The sequence below is a fragment of the Leptodactylus fuscus genome, chromosome 8 (assembly GCF_031893055.1).
Source record: "Leptodactylus fuscus isolate aLepFus1 chromosome 8, aLepFus1.hap2, whole genome shotgun sequence".
NCBI lineage: Eukaryota > Metazoa > Chordata > Amphibia > Anura > Leptodactylidae > Leptodactylus > Leptodactylus fuscus.
Window position 1 is genome coordinate 16605209 of NC_134272.1, and position 6844 is coordinate 16612052.

The window sequence follows — 6844 nt, forward strand, 5'->3', positions numbered from 1 at the left end:
CTCCAGTAACTCTACCACATTTATTATTTTTTCAAGCAAACTAATGAAGATTCATGTTGGATTAAAATGCGTCACAGTGATGGGGTATTCTTTTTTTGTGAATACTTCATCAATACGGTTCAGTTACTGTAACATGGATTGAAATGCTTCACCACATTAATGGCTTTATCACCATGACTTGAGTATACTGGTGACTTTTAGAGGAGACTGCTATGTCCCCAACACGTTTCAGGCCTTCAAAAAAACAGACTAAACAAGACTTGGTATGGATTGAAATGCATCACTATTACATGACTATATTAGCCACTGATAGCGATGACAATGTGTGCCGAACAAACTGAAAAAGGTTCCTGTTGGTTCGAAATGCGTCACACTGCCTGGGGTATATATTTTCCTAAGTCACCAGTACACTTCTGTCACTGTGACATGTTTGAAAAAGATCACTGTTAGATTGAAATGCGTCAATTTCTAGAGTATTTTTTCCTTATGCGTCAATGAGATGTATTTTGACCCAGTGGGGAACTAGCCTGTTTAAAAAAGATCAAACATCAACTGACTCACGCATTTTTATCCAACACCAACATTTTTTCAAGCTGTCTGTGTTTCGATTCACAGCGTGCCACAGTGACTGGAGTAATTTTATTTTATTTTTTAAAGAAGTGTGACTTGAAGCATAAGAAAACTCTTTAGCTATTGGCTCGTTTTACTTTATTGATCTGACAAAAAAAAAATTTATCCTGAAAATATCACAATGTATCACAGTAAGGGAAACATCCCTTCATTAAGGCCACTGCAACGCATTTCAGTCAAATCTGTGTGCTGAATCAACAAACACTTCATAATTTCTGGAGTATATTTTTGCTTACAAAGTCGTCAACACAGTTTAGTCAATGAAACGCGTTCTGATCGATCATGGCCTTTTTAAAATCTCTTTGTGATGAATTTCAAAAAGGAGCAAAACCTGTCACAGCGACTGGATTATATTTTCCACATAGGGTCATCAATTTTCTCCGGTCTCTGTGACGCGTTTTGATCCACCACAGGCATTTTCTAGTCAGTTTTAAGTATACTGAAACACCACACTCACTGGGGAATATAGGTTCTCAAATGTCTCCTTTGACGTGTTTCAATCCAGCACAGTTTTTTTTATTTTTTTTATTTTTGCGAAATTATGAAAATGCTTACATCTCTGTGACGCATTTTGGTCTGGTTCGATTGATATGAGTCACAATGACTGTAGATTTTTTTTTTTTCCCTAACAGAATCCTGAATTATCTCCATTCAGTGAAATACGTTTTGATCCAACATGGGTCTATTTTTAGTCTTTTTGAAAAAGTTTGAAACTCCATCGCCACTTTTCACGCATTTCAGTCCAACAACATTCTTTTTCAACCAGGCTGTGTTTCAGTTCGCAACATGTAAGAAAGGCTGGGGTATAGTTTTCCTCACTGGCTCTGCAATAGGATTCAGCCCTAGTGACGCATTTCAACCTACCAGGGATCTTTCGTAGCCTTCTTCTTAAAGGACTGAAATGTATTAGTGTGACTTTGATCGCAATAATCCCTTCAGTCGCTAGCATGTTTCATTTTTTCAGATGCCTTTTGATCCAACACAAATCTTTTTGCTCTGGAAAATATCATAAAATGCGTCATAGTGGCGGGAATATCCCTCCATGCAGGCAGGTGCAACGCGTTTTAGTCCAGTACAGATCTTTTACCAACAATCTGTGTGTTGAATCAACAAACACTTTATAATGCCAGGAGTATATTTCAGCTCATGGAGTCATCAAAACAGTTTAGTCGATGAAACGCATTTTGATCCAACATTGTGTTTTTTTTTAATGGACTTTTTGAGATGGGGTTTGAAAAAGATCAAAAACCTATTATGGTGACTGAGCTATATATTCCACATGAGCTCATACTCCAGTCACACTGCTGCATTTCGATCCACCACTGGACTTCAGTTTTAAGCAAAATGTAGCATCACAGTAACTGCAGTATATTGGTTCTCAAAAAGTCATTGTGAAACTGATGCGTTTCAATTCAGCACATGTTTTTTGTATATTATTGTCATGACGCCATTGGGTCTCCACAGTATGCTTGTTGGATTGAAACAGTCTCAGTGACTGAACGATATAGGTTCTCAAAAAGTCAGCGTTAACACTTAACGCGTTTCCATCCAGCACAATTTTTAGCATATTTTTTTTCATAAGATCATGATCATAAGATCTATATCACCATGACACATTTCAGTCTGCACAGTGTATGCATTGGATTGAGACATGTAACAGAGACTGGAGGAAAAAGATTCTGAGAAAGTTAATATCCTTGGTGCATTTCAATCCAGCACAGGTTTTTGCAAGATTTTTTCTCATAAGATCATAAAATTTCAGTCTGCACAGTCTGTGTGTCGGATTGAAACATGTCACAATGACTGGAGGATATAGGTTCTCAGAAAGTCACTGTCAAACCGACGCGTTTCCATCCAGCAGTTGTTTTTTTTAATATTTTCTCCCATAATAATGTTTCAATGTTGGATTGAGAGGAATTGCAGTGATTGGAGGATATTTTTATGTCACAAAGTCATCAGTTTGCTGAAACAACAGGGACGCGTTTCAATCCAGCAGAGATTTTCTTCTACACGGCTGTCTGTGTGATTGAAATCCATTGCAGTATAAATTTCCTCACAAGGTCATCAATGCTCTGAAAACACCGGGACGCGTTTCAGTCCAGTATGGACCATCCATGTGTTTGATTGAAATCCATTACAGGGACTGGAGTTTATTATCCCTGACAGAGCCATCAATACACACCAATCACTGACGCGTTTCGGTCCAGCATGTGACATGCACCATAAGTGGTTCTCTACAAGGATCCTCGGCTCATTGTCAAGTCCTAGCTGACTCGCCATGATGATCATAACTTTCTTTCTCTATTGCTTCAATATCCGAGGTCTCCAGTAGGGTGTCGCCATTTTATCTTATATAGAGCGCAATCTTTACAGCCACTTCAGCCTTCAATTATGAGATGAATGTAGGAAGAAAATATTTCTTCTCTAGTCACAGCCAAAGCTTTCCTTCTTCCCCTAGACTATAATTGAATTGTTAGATTCCTCTTTTCAGGTCCATTGATCACTTATTCTTCCCCCATTCCCCCACTCATTCATCTCTTGCATTGCTTTGGAGCCAGTAGGACTGTGGATGCAGCTTTGGCTGTGACTGGAGTATAAAAACCAAGTGTTAGCAATATACTCTATGTTTTAGCGAGCTTTGTGCTGTAGGACAGGGATCCGCACCCTTGGCCACTCCAGCTGCTGTGAAACTACAAACCCCAGCACGGTCTTGTAGTTTGTCGAAGGTTGCCTACACCGGCTCATTTAAAACATCATAGCGCCCCCTGGTGTCCGGTAGGAGTATTGCTGCAAAACTCAAGCCTTATAATATAGTAGTTAGACAAATATGGCTGGTTTTGTGCAGAAACAGTGCCGCACAAATTCGTGGTTGTGTTTGGAATTGTAGCGGTGTTCATTCGTCATCGCCATACCACTTGCAACCTGTGGACAAGTGTGGCGCTATTTTTGGAAAAAAAGAGGCCATGTTTTTTCATTTTACATTCGATTTCAGGGACAGAATCATATCACTTGCTGATGCTCAGCCGCAGCGCCCCCTACAGGCCTTTAAATCCTCATTTAATCCTCATTACCAGTCCTGTCGCTGAGCCGCATCTTGTCTATAAATCTTCATGAAAATTTTTATGGATTTTTCAGTGTTAATTTCCCTTCTCACTTAACGACATCTTCATTATATCCCGCAAAGATTTATGGACAATTTGGATTTGTCTGGGATTTATTTTTTTTTTTTTTTTATTGCGTTATTATTTTTTTTGTTAGTTTTTTCTTTTATTTTTTATTTGCTTTTATAGTTTTTTTTTTGTTTTGTCATTTTGCTCTTTTCAGTGTTTTTAAAATGCAGGTTGAAGCAATTTTTATAAGTTTGTTTTGTTTTTTTTAAAATGTTTTTTTTCAATTTTTCAAACAGTGCAAAATACGCTCAATGTGAACCCGGCCATGGTGAATGCAAGAACAGGAATCCTAAGGTAACGTCAAGTTCACACATAGCAGAAAGTTTGTCGCAAATTGGACGACAATGGGGCAAAAAATGTGGAAAGCTGCCTGTTTGCGACCGTAGCAAATCTGGCCAATGGGAATTTAAGTCAAGGGGCGACATGACAACTTTTCCACGTTCACTGCAGGCTACAAGCTCCCTGAGATCCGTCCCTTCTGCTCCGTGTCAGTCTTTACTGCAGCTCTGTCATTCTATTCATGAACAGAATACAGTAGAATGTACTCCAAGCAGTTGTGGAAGGACAAATCCTCCATTGTAAGGTGACAGCGCAGACTGGAGTCCTTGTCTTGTAGACGTTGCTGCTCTCTAGTCAGTCAATTATACTCCATGTCTCTTTAGACAAATTATCTGTAAGGAACTTCCAGGAAAAGATTATTCGGAAGAAAACGAAAAAATGAAAGAGACAAGACGACAATATTAATCCCCCCCCCCACCGGCGAAGCGCCATCTATGGAGATGTCGCCTATTATTAGAGCTATGGGGGAGGGGAATCCGCTCGGATACAGCGATAACAATTACACGTGAAAAACAATTCGCTTGTTTATTTAATGGCAGATCCATGTTGGCGCTTCACGTCGGGTGCGAGCTGCCGGGATGCATTTAAAGGGCCAGTACACCTTCTGTCAAGTTCTAAATTCTACAGGAAAGCTGGGTGACTGTTAATGTGGGAAACGTATCACACAGCTTCCCCAGATTCCTGAATGACAAGTATGCAGTGATATAGGGCCATTTAGTGTACTGGGAAAGCTGGGTGATTCTTAATGCGGCCACCACGTCATTTCCCATAGAGGTTATCATTCAGCTTTCTGGTGCTCCTGAATGGCTATTCAGTGATGTGAGCCCAGCTCCTGTTACTAGGCAGATTTACAAATCGGGGTTCAAGAAAAGCTGGGTAATTCTTAATATGGTCAGCATTTATGGCCCCATAGGGGTTATCACACAGCTTTCCCAGGCCTCTGATTGACAAACCTGACTAAGTAGGTAGTGATATGATTCCAGCTTCAGTCATTGTACACTACCGTGATTCAGGGGCATGGAAAAGCTGGGTGATTCATAATATGCTCCCCACTTAGGGTCCATAGGAGTTAGCACACCGCTTTCCCAGGCTTCTGAATGAAAAGTATGTAGTGATATCAGCTCAGCTCCTGTTACTGGACACCACTCTCATTCAGGGGCTCAGGAAACTTGGTGATTTTTTTACTTGGTCACAATAGTGGTTATCACACAGCTTTGCCAAACTCCTGAATGTCAAACCTATCTTGTTACAGAATGATATACGCCAGCTGGGTCCGGGAAAGCTGAGTATTAGCATACAATATGTACCAATTTCGGATTTGCATATCTCTCTGTTATGCAGTAACAATAAGGCAGAGTTACCATTCAGGGGTCTAGAAAAGCAGGGTGATTCTTAGTATGCCCACTATTTAGTGTCTTTCCATGCAGCCCTCACTATATGGTGGTATGAGTCAAGCCCTGTCACTAGGCAGATCTGCCATTTAGGAGCTTAGGAAAGTTGGGTGATTCTCACTGAAGCTCCTGTTGCCGTGGTTGTGAATACACTGAATTGCCATTCAGAGGTCTAGAAAAGGTGGGTGATTTAGGTCCCCATAGAGGTCATTACTCAGCTTTCCAAGATTGTCTTAAAGGCAAATCATCCTTGTCCTGCTGTGATATGAGCAACTCCAATGTGGACCCAGGGGGTAGGATGTACATTGTATCCAGGTGGCGCCACCTACTGGTCCCCCTCTCTTCTGTCATCTACCCTGATACCTCCACACACGACTACTATGATCCTCATCATCCCTGGCAGCGGCTGCCCTAGTAAACCTGCGGATGATGATCGGAGGTGTCAGGACCTCCGGGGAAATAACAGATTGTGTGTGAAAGGAGTGAGAGATAGCGGGGGGTGACGGCCTGATGTGATGTGACTGGACGGCGTCTGCGTCACCTACAATATGCTGCTTATTAGGATGTTTACATGGACGAGATATTGTGTAAAAGTGTGGAAACCCGTCTGCAGATCACCTGTCACCCCTCATCTCACCGCCGCGCTTCAAGAGGACGATGCCAACTACCGTGACTGACTGAGAAAAACTTTCCTGACATCCACATAAGTCTAGAAAAAGGTTAAAGAAGAACTACAGTCAATGATGGAGCGGAGTAAAGTACAATGCCAAGTGTCAGATGGAAGGGTGTAATGTACAATGCCGAGTGTCAGATGGAGGGGTGTAAAGTACAATGCCGAGTGTCAGATGGAGGGGTGTAAAGTACAAGGCCGAGTGTCAGATGGAGGGGTGTAAAGTACAATGCCGAGTGTCAGATGGAGGGGTGTAAAGTACAATGCCGAGTGTCAGATGGAGGGGTGTAAAGTACAATGCCGAGTGTCAGATGGACGGGTGTAAAGTACAATGCCGAGTGTCAGATGGACGGGTGTAAAGTACAATGCCGAGTGTCAGATGGAGGGGTGTAAAGTACAATGCCGAGTGTCAGATGGAGGGGTGTAAAGTACAAGGCCGAGTGTCAGATGGAGGGGTGTAAAGTACAAGGCCGAGTGTCAGATGGAGGGGTGTAAAGTACAAGGCCGAGTGTCAGATGGAGGGGTGTAAAGTACAAGGCCGAGTGTCAGATGGAGGGGTGTAAAGTACAAGGCCGAGTGTCAGATGGAGGGGTGTAAAGTACAAGGCCGAGTGTCAGATGGAGGGGTGTAAAGTACAAGGCCGA